Here is a 12,538-nt window from a genome sequence, read left to right as displayed (position 1 = left end):
TTGTGAAGAAAAAGAAAAACAAAATAAAACCGACGACAGAAAAGGGATCATTGGAATGCACATTCCAGCCACCCTACAAGGTTCATTTTGTCTCATCTCCATGAAACCACCTACTGCTCTAGTTTCCCACACTGACACTTTCTTCTCTGATATCCACAGATCCTACCACTGTACTATATGAGACGTGTGGCTTAAATTATTACATAGCTATAGGTGGATTTCTAGGTCTTTAGGTCTTTAAACACTGCAAGCCTTTTTTTTTCTCTCTCTAAATTGGGGTGTAATGGCTTTGAGGGCAGAGGCCATATCTTATCTGGAACAACCTGAGAATGGGATGGATTAAGTCTTGAGCAGTTTTTCCCAGATTTGATTACAAACTCTAAAGCAAAGCATGAGAAAAAGCATATTATTGTAGTATTATCGATGTTGTTATGAAAAACATTATTGACTTATTTATGCTTCCAAATCATTTCAGAAAGTGAGTTGAGAAACCCTTCTCTGTCTTCCTATCTTCATGCCTACAAGAGGATGATTTTTTTTAAAAGGTGAGGAAATGACAGCAAAGGGAAAATGAATGAGAAAAATAAGATAAATAGAAAGTTTGATAATACATAATGAATATCATAAGACAGTATTCCACTGCTGGAGATGAGCCTCAAATTTGGTTGTAAATTTACCAGCAACCAAAACAAAAAGGAAACACAATCTGTTGCAAACATTATGATGCCCATAAAATGAAAACTTAAACAAATGCAGGAAATGCCTGCTGTTTCTGGTTCTGAGATCCCAGTGACCTACAACTCACAATTCCCGAGAAGGGCCACTGATGCTATTATTGCCAACATTTTGTCATTGCCAACATTTTCAAAAATAGGCAAGTTTCTCAGCATCCCCCCAGCACATGCTAGTGACATGTAGTTTAATAGGCATTGTTCCATGTGCCGCAAAACAGTGCTTCATGAAGTAGTATTTTTCTTGCTGAAACCAATAGTACAAAAATTTTATGTGGTTTGTATATCAATAAACATTGGTAATCAACCCAGTGGAGGGCAGGTTTGACAGACTATCACTAAAGTTATGGGTGAATACTTGAGTAGAAATTCATAAAATCTCCCCCAAGAGGAAGCCTGAATATTCATGTAAATATTTAGGTAGGAAAAGTATCTGATCTGAAATAACTGCAAAGAAATTGTAATATAAAGTTTCATGACCATGTGTTCCATACTAGCAAATAAAAAAAATAGAGGGTGGCAAATCTTCTCCATCACTGCAGATCTAAAATCATCTTGAGCAAAAGAATAAAGAGTAGAAAATGTCAGTTAATGGTTTTCCATGAACCCGCACTTCCAGGAAATTGGATTGGTAGTTTTGTTCATTTTGTGTTTTATAGTATCTTAGCAGGGGCAGTACTGGGTGGTCTCATAAACTTTCAGAATGTGGAGAGCTGGGGAGAAAAGGGCATAACATGGAGAATATTTACTGAATTATGGTGGGCAAAGGGAAATTAGGTATTTGCTAAAGAAAAGGGGGATAAGGCTGATGACAGAAGAGAAGGAAGGAGCAGAAAAGAAGGAAGAGAATTGGACAAGGAGAAAGGAAAGAGAGGGAATGGGATGGACACAGAGAGGGGTAGAGAGAGAGAAAATGGGGAAGAAAAAAGACATTCTAAATAAACCTTAAACAGTGGTCAGCAACTTGACTTTCCTGCAGAAAGCTGTCAAGAATAAAGTTTCCTCTTCAGAGAACAGGAGGTAATGAGAAATAAAGGGACTTTTCCTTCCCTCTCCCCATCAGTCTTCTTTCTGCCTTGTAGCTTTTCTCATGCCCCACTGCTACAGTGGCACATTGTAGCTTTTCTCATGCCCCACTGCTACAGTGGCACATTGTGGGTGGGGACAGTCGTTCCAGAGGGAGAGCAAGTGACAAGAGTTTGTGTTCCGGAGCACTGGAGACAGGGCCCAGGGGGGCTGGGTTACTCAAGGCCTTGCAAGCACTGATAAAGAGTTTGGATTTTGTTTCATAGTACATGGCACCATTGCAGGGTTTTACATAGGTGAACGGTGGGATCAGATTTTCGTTTTAGAAATATTCCTTCGGCAGCATTATGGAGCATTGACTGGAGAGGACAGTGGCCTTAATTCCGTCTCCAAATACTTTGTGAGGAGCCCTCTGATTCCTGGTATTTCATGCCACCCTGAAGTGGTAAGCATTCTTGCTCTGTCCACTGTTTCTCCAAGAAGGGCCTTCTAAAGGTCCAAAGTACACCGAAGAACGACATGCCAGGCTACGTTTTGTGAAGCATCATTTCAAGTCGGCCTACCACATCTGAAGCTTCCGCATCCCAGGTTGAATTGGTTGGTTGAATCCGGGAATGTGGAACCTGCGGATACGCGAGGGGAGTGGGGGTGACTGTACTATGCCATTTTATGTGAGGGACTTGAGCATCCGCAGATTTGGGTACGGGAGGTGGATGGGGGTCCTGGAACCAATCCCCACTGGATACCGAGGGACGACTGTACCATGAGTCGTTTTCACCTCAAAAACTTTTTTAAGTCCCTCTTTCCTAATAGGAGAAGACTTTCTCATTAGCCCTGTCTGTGGACTCCGCACTCTGATGTCACCTGTACCCACAGTACTTCAAGTCCATCTTTCTCTAAATTCTCTTCTCTAGTGAAATTAGTCTACTTATTCCCCAAATAGGCCTGTAATATTGACGCTGTTTTCTCTTCTTGGGCTGCTTTCTCCACTTTTCTCTTCTGAGCCAAGAAATACCCAAACTTCAAATCCATATCAAATGTTTTCATCGCTAAGGAGGCAAAATAAATTAGAAATAGTCTGGTCTCTAAAAGCAAGTGTATCTGGATTTCATGCTAGCTTTGGTGTTTGTAGACTGACAATACAATGTCCCAACCAGGATGTGGACATTGATACAGTTGAAATATACAATGTTTCTATCACCACGAGGATCTCCTGTTACTGCTTTACAGGCTGCATTCACTTCCTTCTCACTCCAGTTCTCTCCTTGACTCCTGGTAATCAGTAACCTGTATTTCTATAATTTTGTGGTTTTAAGAATGTTATTTAAATGGAATTATTTAGTGTGTAACTTTTGGGATTAGATTTTTTTTCACTCAGCATAATTCTCTAGAGATTCTTCCAGATTGTTGCATGTATCAGTAGTTCATTCATTTTTACTGCTGAGTTAAGTATTCCATGGTATGAATGCCACACCGTCTGGTTAACTTTTCACCCATTGAAGGACATTTGAATTGTTTCCAGTTTTGGCTATTACAGGTACAGCTGCTACAAATATTTGTGTACAGGATTTTGCATGAACATATGTCTTCATGTCTCTGGGATAAATACCCAAGAGTGCAATTGCTGGATTGTATGGTAGTTGTTTGGTTTTGTTGTTGTTGTTGTTTTAAGAAACTGTCAAACTCATTTTCATAGTGATTGTATCATTTTTCATTTTTACCAACAATGTATGAGTGATTTCATTTCCTCATATCCTCACTAGCATTTAGTGTTGTCATTATTTTTTATTTTAGCCGTTCTGATAGGTATATAGTGAGATCTCACTGTGGTTTTAATTTGCATTTGGTGGATGGCTAATGATGTTGAACATCTTCTCATGTGCTTATTTTCCATCTGTATATCCTCTGTGGTGAGATGTATCTTCATGTCTTTTGGTCTTTTGCCCATTATCTGATTGGATTGTTTGCTTTTTTGGTTGAGTTTTGAGAGTTCATTTTACATATTCTAGTCCTTTATCAGATATGTGGTTTACAGATATTTTCTCCCATTCTGTAACTTGTTTTTTTATCCTCTTAACAGGGTCTTTCCCAGAGCAAAAGTGTCTTTTTAAAAAATTTTGATTTAGTCCCAATTTATCAATTCTTCCTTTTATCAATTGTGATTTTGGTGTCAAGTCTAAGAACTAGCTCTAGATCCTGAAGCTCCTGAGAAGTTCTCTTATGTTTTCTTAAAAAGTTTTTTTTTTTAGTTTTGCATTTTATATTGGTCTGTGATACACTTTGAATTAGTTTTTATTTAAGATGTGATACTTAAGGTGAGGTCTATTTTTTTGCTTCGATGTCCAGTTGTTCCAGCACCCTTTGTTGAAAAGGCTGTCCTTCATTAAATTACTTTTGTATGTTTGTCAAGAATCAGTTGGGCATATTTGTGTGAGTCACTTTCTGAGTTCTTTATTCTGTTTCATTGATCTATGTGTCTCTTCCTCCACCAATACCACGTAGTCTTGTTTACTAGAACTGTATAAGTATTGAAATCAAGTAGACTGATTATTACCAGTTTATTCCTATTTGTCATATTTGTTTTAGCTATTCTAGTTCCTTTACCATTCCATATAAATTGTAAAATAATCTTGTCCATATCTATAAAAATCTTGTTAATATTTTGATTGGAATTACAGTAAACCTATATGCCAGTTTGGGGAGAATTGATGTCTTTGTTAAATCTTCTAATCCATAACCATGATTCTCTGTTTATTTATGTATTTAAAAATTTTTTTCATTAGCAGTATATAGTTTTTAATCTGCAGGTCATACATGTTTTGATAGATTTACATCTAAATTGTTATATTTTGAATGACTGTAAATGGTGTTGTCCTTTAAATTTTGTTTTCCACATGTTAATTATTACTGTATAGAAATGCTGTTGATTCTTGTGTGTTGATCTTGCATCCTGTGACCTTGCTGAACTTACTTATTCATTCCAGGAGGATTTTTGGGAAAGATTCATTGGGGTTTTCTAGGCAGTCTGCGTTCAGCTAGAATATGGTTTTTTTTGTGGTTTACCTGTTGATTCTTGGATATATGTAGGATTCTTTCTCTAGATATGAAATTTAAAACTTTTATCAGGAAGTCTATTTTCATTAAATTTTCCAGATTCTTTGTGACCACCTTTTGATTTGCCAAAATGAAGGTAGAACAAATCCCAGATTGATATCACCAGCTGTTCATCTGCTCAATTTGGAAGTGCCTTGTTTTTCCTCTTGAGAGAAAGAGTATTTTTGAATAAGTGAAAGCGGCTTCCGAATGTACTGAGGGTTGTAAAGAATCATCATGTCAATGAAGGATATAAACGACATAGCTATATTATATTACCATGGCTTCTCAACAGGACAACTTTTCCTTTAGTTAACTACCCCCATAGGAGAAGGCAATGTATACGGAATGGCTGGGATTTCTAGTTCATGAGATGTATTCAAGGTGTGCCAAGGAGTGTGATAACATGTCAGTAGGCGAAAGAGAAAAAAAACCTCGTGTACAGTTTCACAGGACTGTGCCTAGTGGAATACTCTATTTTTAGTCTGAGTGTCCCTGGTAGCCTTGGTACCTATGGAGTATCTTTCTGCCTCTCAGTGAGTCAAAAATAAATTCAACAAAGGCAGAGACAATACCCACGAATTGTCTGCAGCCCACATAGTGGGATACATTGAGGATGCTCAATTAATTTTGACTGACAGATGTGCTGATCATTCTCTTGGATAGGTAGGCATGAAGGGTGTCCCAGCTTGCACCGAAGCTGCATTTACCTATAATTCAGGCACGTTTTGAAGTGTTATATGGATAGATACATTGAGCCTCCTGGGCCTTTTACTGTGAAGTTCATAGGACCTTGCTACGTACACAGTGTGGTTTGGGGACCAGCAGTATCGAGGTCACCTGGGAGCATGTTAACAATGTAGAAGCACAGGTCCCCTCATGTTCTACTGGATCAGAAACTACACATTATGTTTTGACACATGCTGTTCTTGGCGTTTTCTACAAACAAATACATCCCAAAGAAAGAACTGAAGTATGCACAGATTGTTGCCCAAACTCTGGACACTCTCTGGCTCTGTTCTTATGGGTTGGATTTGATGAGCCTGATCATTTTAACTGGGGGAAGGTAAAATCAGTGTGAGCTTTGAGTTCAGCAGTCTCCCGCAGCTCCCGAGCTCTTGGCAGCGCTAGGATACCCGTAATATTGGCATTGGTGGTCATGCTGGCATCTGTGCTGGGCATCATCTGCATAGCTGCTGCTCTTGGCTTTGCAGCAGCAAGAAGCTTCAACCCAGCAAGTTGGAGCAGGAGAGAGGAAAAGTACTGTCGGCTTCCTTTTGCCAAGAAGGCTAGCTTTTGGAGCACAATCTCACTTTCTACCTCACAGAGAAAATGAAGCCATCAGATGGCTGGCCTGTCATTTACAAAATTCCTTTCATCTGCATCCATTCTTTCCTGTTCCGATTTCATGACTTTTTGCTTTCTTAAGGATCACATGCTATTATTCTTCCCCTAGTCTCCTGTATCTTTAATTCCTCTTGAAATACTGTTCCCTTTTAATTAACATTTAAATCTGTATTTATCTTAAAATAGTTCCTTTGACTCCATCTTCTGCACTCTTCAGCTCTCTTTCTCCTTTTTAAAAAATTTAATGCTTTTATTATTTTGAAGTGGGCATAGGAATATTTTTATCCTCTTAATGTTATTAATTTGTTTAATTTATTTATGTTTTTTCCCAGCTTTACTGAGATATAATTGCCACATAACATTGTGTAAATTTAAGGTGTACGATGTAATAATGATTTGATACATTTCTTCTTTTTAAAGATTCCCTTCTTAAAAAGTTGTTGCAACCATTACTTTTATTTCTTTATCTTTCACTTATTTTATGGTCACTGATTTTTAAAGCTGTGATATAGACCATAAATATAGAAAAATTACATAATAGTCTATGTATGAATGACTAATACAGTTTAATTTTTCCTGTTTTTCAGTTTTAGAAGAATAGAATCATGTGTATATATATGTGTGTGTATGTGTGTGTATATATACACACACACGTATATGTCTTAATTCTTTTACTCAATATTATGTTTATAAGATTCATCCATAATGTTGGGTGCTACTGTAGTTCATTTTCACTACTGTATAGTGTTCTATTTTTTTTGAATATACTGCAATTCACTTATCCATTCTTCTCTAAATTGACATTTGACCTGTTTCCAGTTTAGAGCTGTTATACATAATGTTTCTATTAACATGTCTGTACAAGTATCCTGGCACACACGTGAAGAGTTTCTACAGGATATATTCATGTGAATGGAATTACTGGGTCATAGGTCACATGTCTTTAGTTTACTAAATAATGCCAAATGTTTTCCATTCCATCAGCTACATTTAGTGTGTTCCTATTCTCAATATCCTCACCAACACTTGATAGTGTCAGACTTTTTACCCTTTGCCAAGTTAGTGCATGTGTAATGCTATTTCATTATAGTTTTAATTTTTATTTTCCTGATTATACATGAAACTATGCTTTTCATGTTTGTTGGCTATTTGGACTTCTTTTATATAAGTGAGTATTCAACCCATTTGCCCATTAAAAAAAATAGGATGGTCTATTTCTTATTAATTTATAAAAATGCTTTTTTTAAGTCATTTTTTGCTACAAATACCTTTTACCAATCTGAACTTGTATTCTTATTATCTTTGTGAACTTACGTTTTTAATTTTAATGCAGTTGAAAGTATCAGTGTTTTTGTTTATGGATAGTACTATTTGTGTCTTGTTTAAGAAACTATTTTTAACCAGAACTTATCAAGAATTACCTTTAAAAAAATCTTTATGGTTTTGCTTTTTACATTTAAATCTTTAATCTACCTGAACCTGATGGTTATGTATGAAGTGAGAAAAGGGTCCAATTTAATTTCCTTCTGTTTGAATATCCAGTTGTCTAAGAACTATTCCTTGTAATGTCTGTCATTTTCCCACTTATTTACAATACCATCTCTGTCATATATCAAGTATCCATTTTGAATAAGTCTATTTCTCTGCCCTTCATTACATTTATCTATTGTTACTATAGTTTAAAAATAATTCTAATATACAGTAGAGGAAGCCCGTCTAACTTATTTTTCTTCTTTAAAAGTGTCTTGGTTATCCTTGGCCCCTTTGCATGTCAATATATTTTAGAATATACTTTTCAAACTTTGTAAAAGCAATCTGACTAGGATATTGTACAGCACTGCATTAAATCTATAAATCAGTTTGAATATAATTGACTTTTTAGTGGTGTCCCAATCCATTAAAATAATATCTCTCTCCGTTTATTCAATACATCTTAGCAAAGTTTATATATATGCCAAATACTTATATATAATATTTAATAAAGTTTACATATACCAAATATTTATATATATAATATACATTATATACATATAATGTATATATATATTAAAGGTGCTACACATATATTTTAGCCTTTTTTAGATTTGATACTATTGTTAATGGCATCTTTAAACTTTTATTTTCTAGTGGTTTGTTCTGATACTCTGAATATCATTTGTTTTCATAAACTGATTTTGTATTCAGCAACATTGTTATAATCACATATTGTTTTAAATAATTCATCTGTAGATTTTTTTTGTTATTATACATATGCAATCATATCATTTGTGTGTAGACACCACTTTTATCTTTCTTTTCAAATTCTTATACACTTAAAAAATTGAAGTATAACTGAAAAACTTGTAAGATATTTAAAGTATAGAATGTGATAGTTTGATATACATATACATTGCGAAAGGATTCCCACCATCGAGTTAATTAACACCTGTCACCTTACATATTTACCCCCGCCTTTTTTTTTTTTTTTTTTTGGTGAGAGCACTGAAGTTCCACTCTTAGAAAATTTCGGTTATACGATACAGTATTATCAACTATAGTCACTACATTATACAGTAGGTCCTCAGACCTTATTTATCTAATAACTGAAAGTTAGTACCCTCTTATCATCCTCTTCCTGGTTTCCTCAACCCCATTCCCAACCCCTGGCAACCATCATTCTAATCTCTGTTTCTATAGGTTCATTATTTTTTAGACTCACAAAAAAGTAATATCATGCAATATTTGTTTTTCTCTGTCTGGATTATCTCACTTAGCATAATGACCTCCACATTCATTCATAATATTGAATGTGGTAAGACTTCCTTCCTTTTTAAAGCTGAATGATATTCCATTGTATATACCACATTTTAAAATCTATTCATCCATCAATGGACATTTAGGGTGTTTCTGTACCTTGGCTATTCTGTATAATACTGCTGTAAATACTGGAGTACAGATACCTCTTTGAGATAATGATTTAGTTTCCTTTGGATATATACAGAAGTAGGATTGCTGGGTCATATTGTAGTTCTATTTTAAATTTCTTGAGGAACCTCCATAGTGTTTTCTGTAGTGCTGTACCAGCTTACATTCCCACCAACAATATATGAGGGTTCCCTTTCCTCCACATCCTTGCCAGCATAGTTGAGGATGTGCTAAAACCCTTCAGTGTCCCAAAGGGGAGGATTGCAGTCAGCACCTAGATGCAGGCTAATCAGAAGCTGAGCCCTCAGGCAATAGCTGGGAAAGTATGCCATCAAACCCCTTTCAGGGAGAAAGTGAGAGATGGGCACTTTTGCTCCCTCCCTCTGTACTGAGCCTGAGGATATAGCTACAGGGGTTGGCAGTGCTTCTGTGCCAGTAAAATCTGCTTCTTTGCTCTATTCTTGTGGGACTTGTGAATGTTTAAACCTCGTTGATTATCAGAACTAGGTGATTTGGGGGCCTTTCGGTCTGGCGGCAGCCATAAAAGTTGGGGTGCTAGATGTGTAGACAAGCTTCTCCCAGGAGATGCTGGCCGCTTGGTTTTACTATTGGAGCTAATAGGAAGGAGAAGGTGGCAGGAGGGCCCACTGGCTCTTTCGGGCTCCCAGGCCATCACAGTACTAATCAGAAGCTGGACCTTCAGGCAGCAGCCGGTCAAGTATGTAGTCAAACCTCTTCCGGGGAGAGACTGGATGATGGGCATTTTTGTCTGGTTCCCTCTGTGCTGAGAACTGGGGTAGAGCAGCTGGGAGCGCTCTCATTCCCTTTCACAGCTGCTGTTTTGTTTGCTGTGGTCCTGTGTGACTTGTAAGCCCTGTTGGCTTTCAGAGCTAGGTGATTTGGGGGCCTCCACTGGGTAGTAGCTTTAAAAGTTGGGGCACTAGATGTGTGGTCCAAACCCTTGGTTTCTCAGGGAAAAGCTGGGAGTTTGGGGTGCCCTCCTGACTCTGGCACTATGCTGGGGGCAGGATTTGTGGTGAGAGTGTGTCAGTCTTTCCTACTCATTTTGCCGTGGGTATTTCTCCATCATCTAATCACTATCGCGGCCTCTCTTGTTGCGGAGCACAGGCTCCAGATGCGCAGGCTCAGTAATTGTGGCTCACGGGCCTAGTTGCTCCGCGGCATGTGGGATCTTCCCAGACTAGGGCTCGAACCCGTGTCCCCTGCATTGGCAGGCAGATACTCAACCACTGCGCCACCAGGGAAGCCCCTAAAGCTTTTTTTTTAATTATATATTTTTATTTGGATTTAGGAAGTTCTTTTCCAAATGGATTTCCAAAATTTTTCCTTTTTTTCAATGAGTGTGTGTTAAATTTTACTGAGCCTTCTTTCATAAACCACTGAAATAATTGTATATTTGGTAATCTGTTACTATGGTGAGAAAATTAATTTTCTTGTGTTAAAAGCAAAAATTTGCATTATATATCAGGGTTTTTTGATAGATTGATGAGTTTTCTTTATTAACATTTTATTTAAGATATTTGCATAAATGTTAATTAGTAAAAGTTACCTGCAACTTTTCTTCTTACTTGCACTGTTCTTGTGCTTTCATTTCCAGTCTAGGCTGGCCCCATAAAATGAGTTGAGAAGTGTTCCCTCGTTTTCTATATTTTTTCATTCCTCTTTATACTTACTATGTAACATTTAAATTTTTTTTTTAAATTGGTAGATTTTCATGGTGAATTATTTATTTGGGCTTTAATTTTTTGTGGGAAATTTTAAAAATTACTGATTCATTTGCTTTAATGGCTATAGGGCTGTTGAAATTTTCAAATCCTTCTTGATTTTGTTTGGATAAATTATCTTTTTCTTGAACTGTGTACAGTTGTAATTTAAAAAAATATTTGCATAAAGGTGATTTAATATCCTCTTATTATCCATTTAATGTCTCTAGCATCTTGGGCGATGTTTCTTTTCCATTCTTTGTATTGGTCAATTGTGCTTTTTCTCTCATTTTTTCTATAAGTTTTACTGGTGTTTTAAAATTTTTTGTCAATCTTTTAGAAAGACTGTTGATCATCTCTATAGAATGCTTGCTTTCATCAATAATTTCTAGTCATATTTTTATTATTTTCTTCTATAACTTTCATCAGTTTAGTGTGCTGTACTTTTTCTCATTTTTTTGTGATGGTATCACAGATTGGATTCTCTTGACTCGTACACTGAGATGAAGTTTGTAGTGTGAGATGGGAAGAAGCAGAATTAAAGCAGAAAGTGAAGCCAAACTGTGATGCAGACTCTATAAGCCTGAGCCAACTTGGTGGGGAGCTCTGGAGCAAGTATTGACCATCAGAGTATAGTCTTTGAGTATAGCATTGGGTTGGGTTTTCAACATTGGGCTGGGCTGTTAAACCCCTTCTTCACCCAGTTATTAGATGTGGGCGTCGCCTTAGGGTAGGTAGGTGGCTCTCTGCAGCTGAGACAGACCCTGCAGGAGCTGACAGATAAAGATTGTCTGCTAACTGTATTACCCACAGCTGGGCAGCAAGTCCTTTTCTGAAGAAGGATCTGGGTCAGATGGTTGCGTGTTAATTTTCACACATTATTATATTCTAATACATGCATTAAGTCGGTACATTTCCTTCCAATTTCTGCATTATCTGTATCCCGCAAATTTTGCAATGCATTGTCTTTTTTGTTACTACTCAGTGAAAGCACATTTAAATTCTTTTTCATTATGATTTCTTCTTTGACATATTGGTATATGAGGTATTTAATTTCCAAAGTATATAGTGTTTTTGCTAGTTATTTTTTGTTATTGATCTCTAATTTAATTACAACATGGTTGTAAATATAATCTGTATGATTTCATTCCTTTAAACTTTGTTGAGACTTGCTTTATGTCCCAATATTGGTCATTTTTGTAAATGATGTGCTTAAAAAGAAACTGTATTCTGTAGTTGTTAGGTGCTCCATACTTGAGAGTCTCCAAGAACCATCAGAGAGCCTTTCTATCTATCTGCTAGTGACTACTATATATTCCTTTCTTTAGTATCCTTTAAAATTCAAGTATCCTTTGGAGTATTGAGTCACTGAAACCTTTGGTTTGGGTATGAGAATGAGCTAAATTACCGAGGGAAAGGGGTTTATGGTCAAGCAAGTAGCAGGTGGAACCTATTTCATGTGGTACTCTCAGGAGGGAAGATCTGTATGGATCTCTGTGGAGCATGGAGAAAACAAATGCCTGAATGAAAGAAGAAAGGGAGTTTCCAGGATACGAGAAAGAAGAATATAAAATAGGGGGGGGAGATAGGAGTGCTTGGAGGGCAAACTGCTTATAGTCTACCCAACTTTTTTCTTTCTGGAAAACTCCATGTTCTTCACCTGGGTAACAATTGTGACTTTTATTTGGCAATGATCTTGCTAAAATAGGGTTT

The 12,538-nt window shown here is 36.7% G+C and overlaps 1 long non-coding RNA gene across 1 annotated transcript; it reads right to left on the bottom strand.

The window, feature by feature from the left end:
- Positions 1-226: 226 nt before the first annotated feature.
- LOC309662803 lies at positions 227-10,191 on the bottom strand. The gene is made up of 2 exons (XR_014264978.1): positions 1,845-10,191; positions 227-1,806 (listed from the first exon to the last, which is right to left on the bottom strand). It is a non-coding gene; the product is annotated as an uncharacterized lncRNA (long non-coding RNA).
- Between the last annotated feature and the right edge of the window lie 2,347 nt (positions 10,192-12,538).

This window comes from Balaenoptera physalus, assembly GCF_965194825.1.
Source record: "Balaenoptera physalus genome assembly, chromosome: 6".
Taxonomy (NCBI): Eukaryota; Metazoa; Chordata; class Mammalia; order Artiodactyla; family Balaenopteridae; genus Balaenoptera; species Balaenoptera physalus.
The sequence above is the reverse complement of the archived record's forward strand: the minus strand, read 5'-3'. Positions and strand labels throughout refer to the sequence as shown.